Source organism: Alligator sinensis, unplaced genomic scaffold, assembly GCF_000455745.1.
Source record: "Alligator sinensis unplaced genomic scaffold, ASM45574v1 scaffold79_1, whole genome shotgun sequence".
NCBI classification, from domain to species: Eukaryota; Metazoa; Chordata; order Crocodylia; family Alligatoridae; genus Alligator; species Alligator sinensis.
This window is the reverse complement of record NW_005842706.1, coordinates 234,204-246,378: the sequence shown is the minus strand read 5'-3', so window position 1 is coordinate 246,378 and position 12,175 is coordinate 234,204. Positions and strand designations below refer to the sequence as shown.

The window sequence follows — 12,175 nt, the reverse complement described above, 5'->3', positions numbered from 1 at the left end:
GCCCTGCGGGACCTCACTGCCCACACCCTTCCAGGTCGATACCGACCCATCCACCACCACTCTCTGGGTGTGACCCTCCAGCCAATTCGCCACCCACCGGACTGTGTAGTCATCCAAGTCACAGCCTCTTAACTTGTTCACCAGTATGGGGTGGGATACCGTATCGAAGGCCTTCCTGAAGTCTAAGTATACGACACCCACCCCTCCTCCTGTGTCCAGGCGTTTCATAACCTGGTCATAAAAAGAGACTAGATTGGTCAGGCACAAACTGCCTGCCACGAACCCGTGCTGGTTTCCCCTCAGCATAATTTGTCCTGCTGGGCTCTCGCAAATGTGAGCCTTGATAATTTTTTCAAAGACTTTGCCAAGGATGGACGTGAGACTGACTGTCATATAGTTGCCCGGGTCCTCCTTCCTCCCCTTCTTGAAAATGGGGACCACGTTGGCCCTTTTCCAGTCCTCCGGGGTTTGGCCTGTGCACCACGAGCGTTCAAATATTCCCGCCAGTGGCTCTGCAATGACGTCGGCCAGTGCCTTCATCACCCTCGGATGGAGCTCATCCGGGCCTGCCGACTTAAAGGCATCCAGTTCTTCCAAGTGACTCTGCACCATCTCAGGGTCTACGCATGGAAGTCTGGCGCCTTGCTGCTGCCTCTCTACAACCCCAGTGAGAGACTTGTCCCCAATCATCAAACAGCACTGGTCCTAACAAAGATCCCTAAGATCCCCTATTTACTTCTTTCCATCCTGAAAACTGACCATTTATACTCATTCCTTGTTTTCTATCTCCTAATCCAATTTCTACTCCATGACTATCACCTCTCTAACTTTACAAGCCTCTGATGGGAGATCTTGTCAAAGGCTTTTTTGCAAGTCCAGCTATAATATGTCAACTGGATCTCCCCAATCCATCTGCTTATTGACACCCTTAAAGAACTAGTAAGTTGGTGAGGTATGATTTCACTTTGACAAAGCCATGTTGTTTCATCCCCAGGAAGTCATGTTCATTCATGTGCTGAACAATGTATTATTATTTCTAACCACTTTTCCAGGAACTAGAGAGGAACCACTTTTTCCATGAAGTAGAGAGTTTATGTGTACTAGCTTATTTTTAAACAATAGTTTTGGGATCCTGCATTAAAAATATCATTGGCCAGAGAGGATGTTGTAAAGAGTATTATATGCAGAGAGTTCATTTAGATTAGAACATTTCTTATGTTCAGGCTTTCCAGTACAAAAGGAATCCTGTCTCTGAATACTCTCTCTGTACAGCCCTGTTTAAGCCCCACAAAGTCAATGAGCTATCTCCCTGCATTTTCCATGTCAACTCTTGTCTGTACCATCCTATTCAAATCCAGCTCTTCATTGAAACCCCGCCTGAGTCACTCATGCCCCATGTTCATTGCTGAATACAAAACACAGAAATAACAGCTGCTGACATGAAGCAAAGTTTTCAGCTTACCTAAAACACTCTGTTTTTCTCTTTTAAAATTCTGGTTTTGATAGAAATTGGCCCCAAACAAATTTTCCAGAAAGTCGGAAGTCATTTAGACTTGGCAGTTGGAGGTTTTACTGCTGACAACAGTGGTGAAAATTTTACAGTGCAACTGAAGGGAACCCTTGGGATCTGCTCTCTCAGAGCATATCCACAGAGCATATTGTGCTTGAGGCAAAATTCCCAGCTTCAAGATGCGCTCACCAGAAACCGAGGCAAATTTTTTTTTTTACTTGGATTTAACAAAGTATAAATGAGCTCAGTGTGTCCCAGGTAATTCCTTGTGGCCTCAACAAGCCAGCATTTTTCAAAAAAATCCACTTCTAATTTCCTGTATTAGCAATGCAAATACATTGAAGGAGACGATCCCCCCAGTCTTCTCATATCCTATAAATCACACATGCCTCCTTTCTCCCAATATCTACCAATTCTCCCAATATCTACATACCTACCCATCCATGAACACAACAGCACTGTCCCATGCAAACATGGCAGAGAAAAACACTCATACCACACACCTCCACTCCCCTTAAACATATGTCCTAATAATCTTGTGGAGGATTGGAAGGTGAGGAGCCCAGAAAAATATTGGCAAATGTCTATGAAGCTTCAGTTTCTTTGGGGAAAAAATAACCTGATCCTAAACCAGTTAAAGAGAGAGAGAGAGAGAGAGAGAGAGAGATTTTTACTGCAAATTATTTTCAGCCCCTGATATACCAGTGGTTTTTCAGTGTTTCTAGATTAAAACCTTGTTACACTCTGAAGGCACCCATAAGAAAATACCAGCTGTTAACTTTCATTCATTTTCTGGCTACAGAAAAACAATGTAGCAATTCTTCTGTTCCAAAATACTCACAAAGACATCATAGAAGTTCAAAATGTTTTTGACACTACAGGTTCCTAGTTGAAATCTTTGGCTTTATCTTGTGTAGGGATTTGTATACCTAATAATGCTAATATTGTATGGCATTTTTAAAAGGATCTCAGATCACCCCGGGGTGCTGTGCTACCCTAGATGAAAGTCACTGGTACATGCAAATAAAATAATGTACAGAAAATATGACTCTAAAAACGCAGCTGCATACATAGTGATGCAAACAGAATTGTATATGCGAGCAGAAACACAACAGCAATAAACCATACTACTACAAGCATCATTTTGCCACACAGAACTAAAACTCCATTCATATTCCTACTAGATAAATGCCATGTTAATCACCCTCCCCCCACAAGAATATGCAGTAAAGACACAGACCAAGAGGGAGAAGATATACACTACACCCAAGTGAATCATACACAGGAACCAGATAGAGACAGACTCCCAGCTGGTGTAAAGTGGCCATAGCTCCGCTGGAGTCTGTTGTAAATTGCTGCAATTCCACTCACTTCAGCAGTTACTGCTCTCATTTATCCCAGCTGAGATTCTGGCCACTAGGTTCTGATCATCTTTAAGACACATGATTAAATAATTCTCCCCAGCAGTGCTAGTGCAAATGCTGATATTCTGCAGATTTAGGAAACAATGAATGCATTTTTTAATGTTCCCAACCAAATTCCTACTTGATTTAGTGGCATTTATTTCCATGCAGGTATCTCAGCGCAGTTCCCAGACTGCCATGTATTCACTTGCTTATATATATGTTTTTGGTGACCAGGAGAGAATTATCCCCAAAGAACTTCTGTTGCAATGTTGCTAAGCAACCCATGTTCCCTTAATAACAATATTATTTCTTTGTTATCTTTCCAATAACAAGGACAGAAGCCAGCCAGTTTCACAAAGGGTTTCAGGGTCTCTCTCAAACAGAGAGAGACACAATGATCGTCATGAACATATGAGGAGGAAAAAACAATGTGGGGGGGGGGGCGGTGCATGCATTCCAGTGGTTGTCAACATTTTTAGACTTATGATTTACATGTACATTGATGAATATGTTTAGTCAGTGGGATCTTGAAGCTAACAAGTTACTTAATGTTTCAATAAAGCTGCAGAGAGAAATGGTGTGAGGCCAGGATTTCTTAGGGTGATATCTTTTATTGGACCAACTGTACAACTGTATAGTTGGGATACAATTGGAGAAGCTTTTGAATGCAAAGCATTCTTCAGAGGTCTGACCAGAACAAGTCAAGTACAAAATAATAATAGAAAAAAGTTGTAGGAGAAGTTGAGAGAAATTACAGTGGTAGCAGAGACAGAATTAGCAGAAGAAAAGAAGCTGATTACTGGGAGATCAAGGCCTCTCAAAAGAAAGGATAGTCATTCTTACCTTTCATGTATGGAAAGAATTGAGGACTCAGCTATATTAAAATGAGAGAAATAGTGTCACCCTGATCCCTGCAAAGTTGCTTTGTAGCGTGTGCACTGAGAAGTAATGCCACTCTTTATTAGGAATATAGGAACACTTGGATAGAAGGAAACTGGCTCGCTAAATCTTGCCAAGGCAGAAAACCATGTCGTATAAACCCATGAATACAATTATCATGAAAAAAAGTTCCAAGAACAAAACTTGGATGTGCCACAATAATGAATTGTGGTAATTTTTTACTTTGCATGACTCCGTTTGGTGTCATGGGCCAGCTTTCACACATGGTTAAGCAATGGTCTTTCTAACTCTGTCCTTCTTTTTGAATTCTTCACTCACTTTCATGCTGAATGAGAGATGTTCCTATTTTTTCTTCTTCTTAACTCTGAGCCCTCTCTCATAGCCCTGAGAGAAGTCAGTTGTCCAAGGGTGGCTATGTTTCCCTTTTCCCATGGAACTGATGCAATGACAACTGAAACAGTGGAAAATAAGGAGGGAAAAGCACTCTCATAGACTTCAACAGCCACTGGAACAGGCACAATTTGAGTAATTGACTCTAACAGGGTTTATTTGTAGCCTGCAGAACAGTATCAGGGATGGATCATAGTACTTGGATGCCTTTCCTTGCTACTTTAGAATTTTATGTTGAAATTTAACACTTACTGGGTTGAAAAGTCCAGTCTATATTCTATAAGAGAGAAGACAAGGAGGTTAATAGGAATAAGGCTTCCAAGACGGTAGGATTTGGAATTAACTCTGTTAGGTCACTTTGAAAATGCCAGCCTACATCTGGAAATGTAGGACATAAAACAAGAAATGCTGATGATAAAATTCAGATCTTCATATTTGGTGCAGACATGATAGGTCTGTAGCAAAACCCCCAGTTTTTCTTTTTTTCTTTTCTTTTTAAATGCATTCCCTCCCCTTCCCCAACCATTTCTGACTTCTCTCTCCCTGTCTATTCCCTATAGATAAGTATAAGTGAGCTCAGATAAGCTTTAAACATTTTTATTTTGGTAGTAAGTTTTTGGATATCCACTGTTTTATATCATATAATTACTAGGTTTGTATTAATTTTTACTGTTGCATATTTTATTATTATAATTTTTGTATTGATTTTTATTGTTTCATATGGATATTGTATGTTTTTGGTTAACTTACAAACACAGGCCTAAGTCATGTCAAGTTGACATTTTATATGTCAAGCCTCCATCTTGTGTCCTATGCCTGGGCATTCCATGTCTCAACAATATGATTCATTGTACCCCTCACATGTAAATTGGTTCCCCGATGAATAAGAGTGATTGGGAATGATTGAAATACAATGGTAGCAGGCCTCTATTGAATGGCCTGTAATGACTGGGCCATCACCTTGCATTGATTCACCCAGGACCCATGGACCTCACCCAGGAACAGAGACAAGACCAGCCTTTGAAAAACAAAAGACCCTGCAGAACCAGCAACTGTCACTATTACAGACACCTGAAACTGCACATCCCTGCATGGAGCACACATGCTCAGTATGCCAGGGGCTGACCCTTGCCTGGGCATGCCTCCTGTCACTAGGGTCACACACAGTCTGCCCCTATAAAAAGGGGCAGTGAAGACAGACCCAGTGGGAACGCCATTTCCATCCAGACCAGACCAATTTCACGTCACCTATCCACCCCAGAGGCCCTGCCGGCAACCCCCTCTGGACAACACCTAACTAACCCCTGCTGCCATTGTGTGTGTGTGTGTGTGTGTGTGTGTGTGTGTGATATGTGTGCGCGCGCAAGGGAACCAATTTGGCATTGTGTCACCATCTCCCCTGTTCAATAAAACTACTGTCATTTGCAACCCCGAGCTGGGTCATGTTTTACTGAATCCCAGTTCCTTCCCTATCTTAAATTCCAGCCTCATTTGCTCTCTCTCTCAGCTCCAGTCCCCACCCTCTCTGCTACTTTCCTGATCTCCTCCCAGTTCCATCTCCCCTTTTCTGCCACCTCTCAGCCTCTCCTTGCTTTCCTGCTGTCCCTGCTGCCTGCTGCTTTTCCTGCAATTTTCTACTGTCCCTCTTTGTTTTCTGGCTTCCCCCTGCACCTTCTGTAATCCTCCCCCCGCAGCTTCTCAGCTCCTCTTAGCTGTCCTGCAGCTTTCTCTGGCTTCCAGCACCTACTGCTGCTCCCTGCAACTTCTCTAGCTGCCCCGGAGCCATCCTCTGGCTCCCCACACCCAGAGCCCCTCTTTAACACTCACACTTTCCCTTAGTCCCATTTTCCCCTCTCCCCACCTACCTTTTAAGCTCCCCCGTAGCTCTGGCTGCAGTCCCAGACTCTGTGCCAGCATGCTTCTCTGGCAGGCTTTGGGCCTTGCCTTTTAGTCAATTAAGATCAATTAACCTAAAGTTACCCCTAAGCCTCAGTTCTTCAGCCCAGGCCCCTCTAGTCTACCAGTTCTAATCCCGGTCCTGGTAACTTTCACTCCCTACTCTTCTACTTTCTTACCTTAACCTTTCCCCAGGTATCCCAAGTACATCAAGCACATACATACATACATATCACAATACGCAACTTAGGAACTCACTTGTGTGTATGTGGGTGTTATGTGTGTAAATTAGTGAATACACACACTATATATATAGATATATAGATAGATATCATTGTGTGTGTGTGTGTGTGTGTGTGTGGTATATGAATTAGTAATCCACGTATGTGTACTCGATGTGCAGGTGTTGGTAACTGGTAACTGATTCTGTCTAAGTTTGGTGCGTGTAGCGTGTATGGGCTTAAACTGGTGATAGGTGTGCATGAACCTAGACTAATTATTTTGAACATGTATGTGCCTGAGCTGCTAGTGTGAGTGTGTATGCCTAGTAGGGGTGTATGCACCTAGTGAGTGTATGTGTGCTTAATTGATTTTTATGTGTGCATGTGCAATTGTATACCACACCCTCCTGTCTAACAGTGCAATATTGAGATCCTGAGCATTGACCTGACCCCTCAGGGTAACAGGTCTACTCTGGAGGAATTTACACTGGAGTAACCTTACTCTTGAATTATGGAGAATATATGATCAGAGGCTAATAGTTTGCCCCAAGTAGACCACAAAAAGTTTGTGATTACTTTAGCATCTTTCCACTAGATACCAGCTGAGGTGCTTTCCTAGTGTGACTTACAGTTGAGGTATTCTGGCACTCTTGGGGCAATTGTTGCAGTGCTCACTGGAAGTTAAAGATTGAATCCTCTGGTCTTCCTGGCTGCTTTCTTCGGCTGAACAGTTTCCAGGCAGAAGACACTGATGGATCTTCTCTTGGTATAGTGAACCAGGGCTACATCCCCAGAGATCTGTATGGATCTCTTCTCCAAACTATGGAAGCAAATCAACGCCATGCAGGCTCCTTTTACTTTGGAGAAACAGCCTCTTATTACCATTTGAAAACTGACAAACAGTAGTTGCTCCATCCCTGGCATAAAAAAAGAATTAAAAAAAATCAACTGTTATCAAGGCTGCGGAGACAGTGGACATTGCCATGAAGGAGTTGTTACATCAAGATTGACAGAAACCATGGAACATTTCTTTGACATGGGGTTCCCTAACTGCATGGGGGCTGTCAACAGGATACATATCCCTATGTTGTGCTATCCCCATCTGAGTACACTAACAAAAAGGCTTCTTCTTTGTAGTGACCACCAAGAAAAGTTCATGCATGTCTATGTCACAGTCAAATGGTATGGGAAGGCACGTAATACTGGGGTATAGAAAAACTATAGCCTTTTGCACTACAAGAAGAAGGTGAGCATTTGCTCAGGGAGCACCTTCCATCAAGATGAGTGGTATCAACATACCTCCTCTGATTTTTGGTGTCCCTGATTACCCACTTGTTCCATGGCTGGTGAAACCAGACAGAGCATTTGGATCACTGAAAGGAAGGGTCTAATCCAATTCAACCTAGGTCAAGTCCCTGAAAGACTGAATGCAATATTTGGAGGGCTGGTTTATCAAGGGACTTGACCAGAGTGCAACAGGATCACACTAACACTCATTAGCTCCCTTACCCACTCATTAGCTGGTATAGAATCTGGCCTGAAGTCATCAATTATTGCTTCAGTAGCTGCTTTATGGTAACGATGGGCCCTCGGGGTAAAACTAGACACTGCAAAATATAGCCTGCCTGTCATTCATGGCCACCTATGTCTTGCATAACATTTGTGAGGCATGGGGAGAGGTCATGGGGCAGAAGCAGGCAAAACATGGCCTATGGGTTGGATGCAGACCTCCAGGCACTTTCATCTAGCCCATGGCACCCACCACCAAATTCTGCCATGCTCAGCCCTCCTTCTCACGAGGGTGGGAGCGAGGCACCCATGCATACACCGCCCCCCCCAGCATACCCTACTGCACCTCATTCCCACCCTTGTGAGTGGAAGGACCTGATCCAGCCAGCAGCAGCTTCTGGGTGGGGCTGCTGCTGCCCCTGCTGCAGCTGCCCCCGTGGGAACCTGCTTGGCTTCCCAGGCAATCAGCTCAATCTGGGAAGTAGGTAGGGAAGTGGAGGCGGTGGAGCTGCAGCTAGGAGGAAGTGCAGAGAGTAGCACAGAGCCCATGCCCGGGGGGCAACACAAATGTGGAGCTTGGTGGGGCAGGGCATGGTTGTGAGGGAGGGTGGGAGTTGTGAGGACTCCCCCACACACTCCCCTACATGGTGCAGTCCCCTGCTGCCAGCAGCAGCAGGTGTGTGGGGGAGGGGAAGAGGGGGTGATGGGCGAGTAGGGGGTGCTCCTGTGCTGAGACACCCACCTCACTATGCCCCGCCAAAAATCCAGCTTCAGATGCCCCCCCAGGGCCACCAATTTCTGGTCAACCTCCTTCATGGAGCATACCTGCAAGCCTGGGGTACCGCTGCCTCCACCCAGACTCAGGACTTTGTCTGGGCCCAGTGCCACCCAGGATACACAGGCCCTGTAGATCTTAGGATCATGGAGTGTTTCTATGAGCGTGAAGCATAGAAAGTAGCCTCCCTTTAATCAGCCGAGCCAAGGAAATCAAACATGTATAATAAGGCTTGCTCTGATAGATAGGTTTAATAATCAGAGAGGGAGGGCCTAGGGAAGGAATACAATGCAAAGTAACTATGAAAGAAAAAAGTCTTGAACAAAACAGTATATGAGGCTTGTGGGCCCTGCCCTTTGAGTATGAGTCTAGAACACTTAGGTCTAAGTTACTGCCTACAATTCTGATAAGTTTCTCATGAGTATTATAGCAGGAGGGTGGTCAGGGTCACCATGCTCTCCCCTGCCACCTCCTTTACCATGCCAAGCTGCCAACAGGCACCCTCAAATTCTTGCCCACCATGGCTTTGATGTCATACATATTTTATAGGGAGGCTGCTTTTTGTCTTCTTGGCCACGTTACTCCTGTTATCACTCATCCCTTTCCTGTATTGGGTGTTCTGTGTACCCCCAGGCTTATGGGCTATGTGTGGCTCCAACCACCCCTGTACCATGCCCCAAGCCTCACAGATGTAACTGACATTGTTCTGTCTCTCGCTGCCCCCTCTCTGGGGCTAGGGTTCTCAAGCTGCTGCGGGTCCCCTATGAGGCCTCCTCCATCCCCTCTTAGGCTCACCCAAACCGCTGGTTACAAACAGCAAACAAAACACAAGTCCCTGGGCTACAACACAAACTCCAGCCATCTGGCTATAACATTAATCCAGCCACCCCTAGGGTGCTCCATCCTTTACCACTCTCAGACTGCTGATACATTCAGGGCTCTTCCCTCTGCTCACCCAGGCAGAACTCCTTCCTCCTTGTCTGCCAGCAGGGAACCACCTCCTGGCCTCCAGCCTGTGATTTATATACGAGCCAGACCCTGCCCCTTATGGTCAGCTGACTAAGCAGGTGTGGGTCACTAGTTCCCTCTAGTTGCCTCAGCAACCAGCACCTGAGGAGTTATCCCAGCTCTCTAAGTAGCAGGCACCTTAGTGCCCTGCTACAAGTATCATCCAAAGGCTGATTGAGCTTCCCCTGGAGACAGGCAGTTCACGGTATGTCAGTGAGTTTCAAGATGCCTCCTCTCCCCCTCCCAAGATGGAGGGGCCCTTAAATTACCTTGCTGGCCTCATTCCTTGGACCAACCATAAACCAGTATTCTCAGACCATGGCTGACGCTGGTTGGTCAGTTTAAAAAATGTCAGCACCATCAGGTGAGAGTTTAGGGTGACACAGGACAGAGGCCGGGCAAGTTCTTCTCCCTCCCTCAGGAATTTGCAGCCCTGTTACCATGGAGACCAGGTGCCTCCTGCAGCCAGAGTTTGTAACTAGAGTGGGGGGTTCAGGCTGTAACCCTACATCAGTGAGACAGGCAGGCAGAGAGGTTTATTCCTCCATGGGGCTGGGGGTGGGGTGGGGCTCAGGGTGCTTGTGCAATCACCTCTATATACACTACGCAAACACAAATCACAACAAAAATATTTTTGTAATAAGGTTAAAATATGTTACAGTAGGTGTTTGACTTTTAGTGTATGGTTTGGGTTTTTTCTGGTTCTAAGATGGCAACCCCCCTCACAAAAGGAGTATTTGGAGGGGGGAGGGTAAGGGGAGGGACTTCTGTTGGCAAAGGTAAGGGGTTAGGGGCAGGAATTCTGGTCCCAATATGGCTATTGGGGGGTGGGGCAACTGCCAAGGGGTGGGACTGCCCATGCATCCCTTGACAGCTCACCAAAACTCATTAAGCATCCCTCCAGCTGAAATTATTGCCCGCCCCTATCATGGGGGAAAGCTGGGCATCAAAGATGGATCACCAGTCATAGGCTTAAAGGATCACAGCTGCCTTCCATGGAGAACTACAGCTGCCCAAGTAAGGTTGTGAGGCAAGCTTTGATGGCCTGCATTGTGCATAGGCATGCCGGGCGGGGCTGGCCAGGTCTAATGGTCTCCTTTACTCATCATAGACTTGATCAAAACGTGTTTTTTTCCAGACTTCAGTAGAATCCTATTTTACCAAGAGGCTGGTTGGTGGCATGTAAATGCTACATGCACACCTTTGCATCTGAGTATGCATTCTATCTCATTACTGAGTCACACTTATGGCTATGAATGCATAGTGAAGCTACACTGCATCTGCTTAAAGTACCTGCATAGCCACTGAGCATACTCAGTAGAGCTACATGCTATCTGTGGAGGAGTACAGTACCACATATGACTCAAACTGATCCTATTCCACTCTCCTAGCCCTCCACAGTCTGTGTAGAGACCCCTTCATAATGAGGTTTGGGGGAAGAGGTGTTTCTTGGTCATAGCATGCCATTGAGAAGTGAAAGGGAGAGCAGGGCTATAGTGGCTTGCATGAGGTTGCAACTCCCCTGCATCCAGCAGTGACTGCACTCTGTCTCAGCTGCTGTGCAGGTAATCACATAGGTCTGTTGGCATCCTGGGCAGGTAATTTAATTCCTAGCTGAATGCTGAGGCCCTGATTTGGGAGTAGAGCTATCAGCCTGGCCCCTGTGGTGCTGTGGGCAGGGTGGCAGGAGCTGCGGCAGGGAGGTGCCCAGGTACCCTTTTGTGGCATGCTCTACAGAGACGGGTGTCTTTGTACAACTGAGAGGGAGCTGACCCTGCTGCTTGTGAGAGAGCCATTTACCCTCGAAGCAAAGCAGTGCATGGGGGCTGGGGTCCTGGGAGCTTCTTCTTTCTGCAGCTGTGAAAAGGATTCTGGGCATGGTACAGACTATGGGAGCGCAGAGGTGAACTAGTATCACCCTCCAGAGATGATCAGATGTCTCCCTATTGTTAAAAAGGAGGGCTGGTGCCACCCAGGCCTTGTTGGGACTGGACCTCCCCCAGGTAGCATGTTCTTGTTGGATGGCCAACCCGTTTGTCCACTTAAAATGAAAAAATCCCATATTATTATTGAAACTTTAACTTTTGATTTTAGAGGAAAATTATCCCCCCATTTAAACAATTTCTCAGAAAGATCTAAATGCTACTGTGTTTACAATATTATGCACATGAGAATATAAGCAGAACCTCTAGAGTAATAAGAATAATAGAATAAAGAGTCTGTTATGCAAATTTAGAGTGTGTAATTGAGCTAATCAGAAATGGCATCTTACAAAATATTTTTCTTCTAATTCTTTTCATCCTTTTTGCTAAGGGATATTTGTCTTCTTATCTTTCAAGTCTTCTCTAGAGTCAACAGCTACTGAAATCTAATGTAGAATGTGCATCTGAAAAAATTCAGCTGTTACAAAGTTATTAATTATAGGTGATCTTTTCAATGATATTCACAGTATTCCTTAATCAAAATGACTACTCTTTCCTACAGTTCACAGTAAGACTGAAGTTGTAAAATGAGATAAATCTACTGATGCTATCAGGGAATCTCAGAATCATAGAAAATG

At 45.2% G+C, this 12,175-nt stretch overlaps 1 protein-coding gene across 3 annotated transcripts in view; it reads right to left on the bottom strand.

Moving 5' to 3' along the window:
- LOC102387797 (olfactory receptor 5V1-like) overlaps window positions 1-9,580 on the bottom strand; it is a 13,761-nt gene extending 4,181 nt beyond the window's left edge. Inside the window, exon 1 of one of the 3 annotated variants that reach the window (XM_006034090.1) lies at window positions 9,563-9,580. The gene's annotated coding sequence lies outside the window, so the exon portion shown is untranslated. Of the gene's footprint in view, window positions 1-2,881; window positions 2,906-6,952; window positions 6,975-9,562 lie in introns of those variants that run through there. The other 2 variants (XM_006034089.1, XM_006034091.1) reach the window with 2 other exon arrangements.
- Window positions 9,581-12,175: the final 2,595 nt, after the last annotated feature.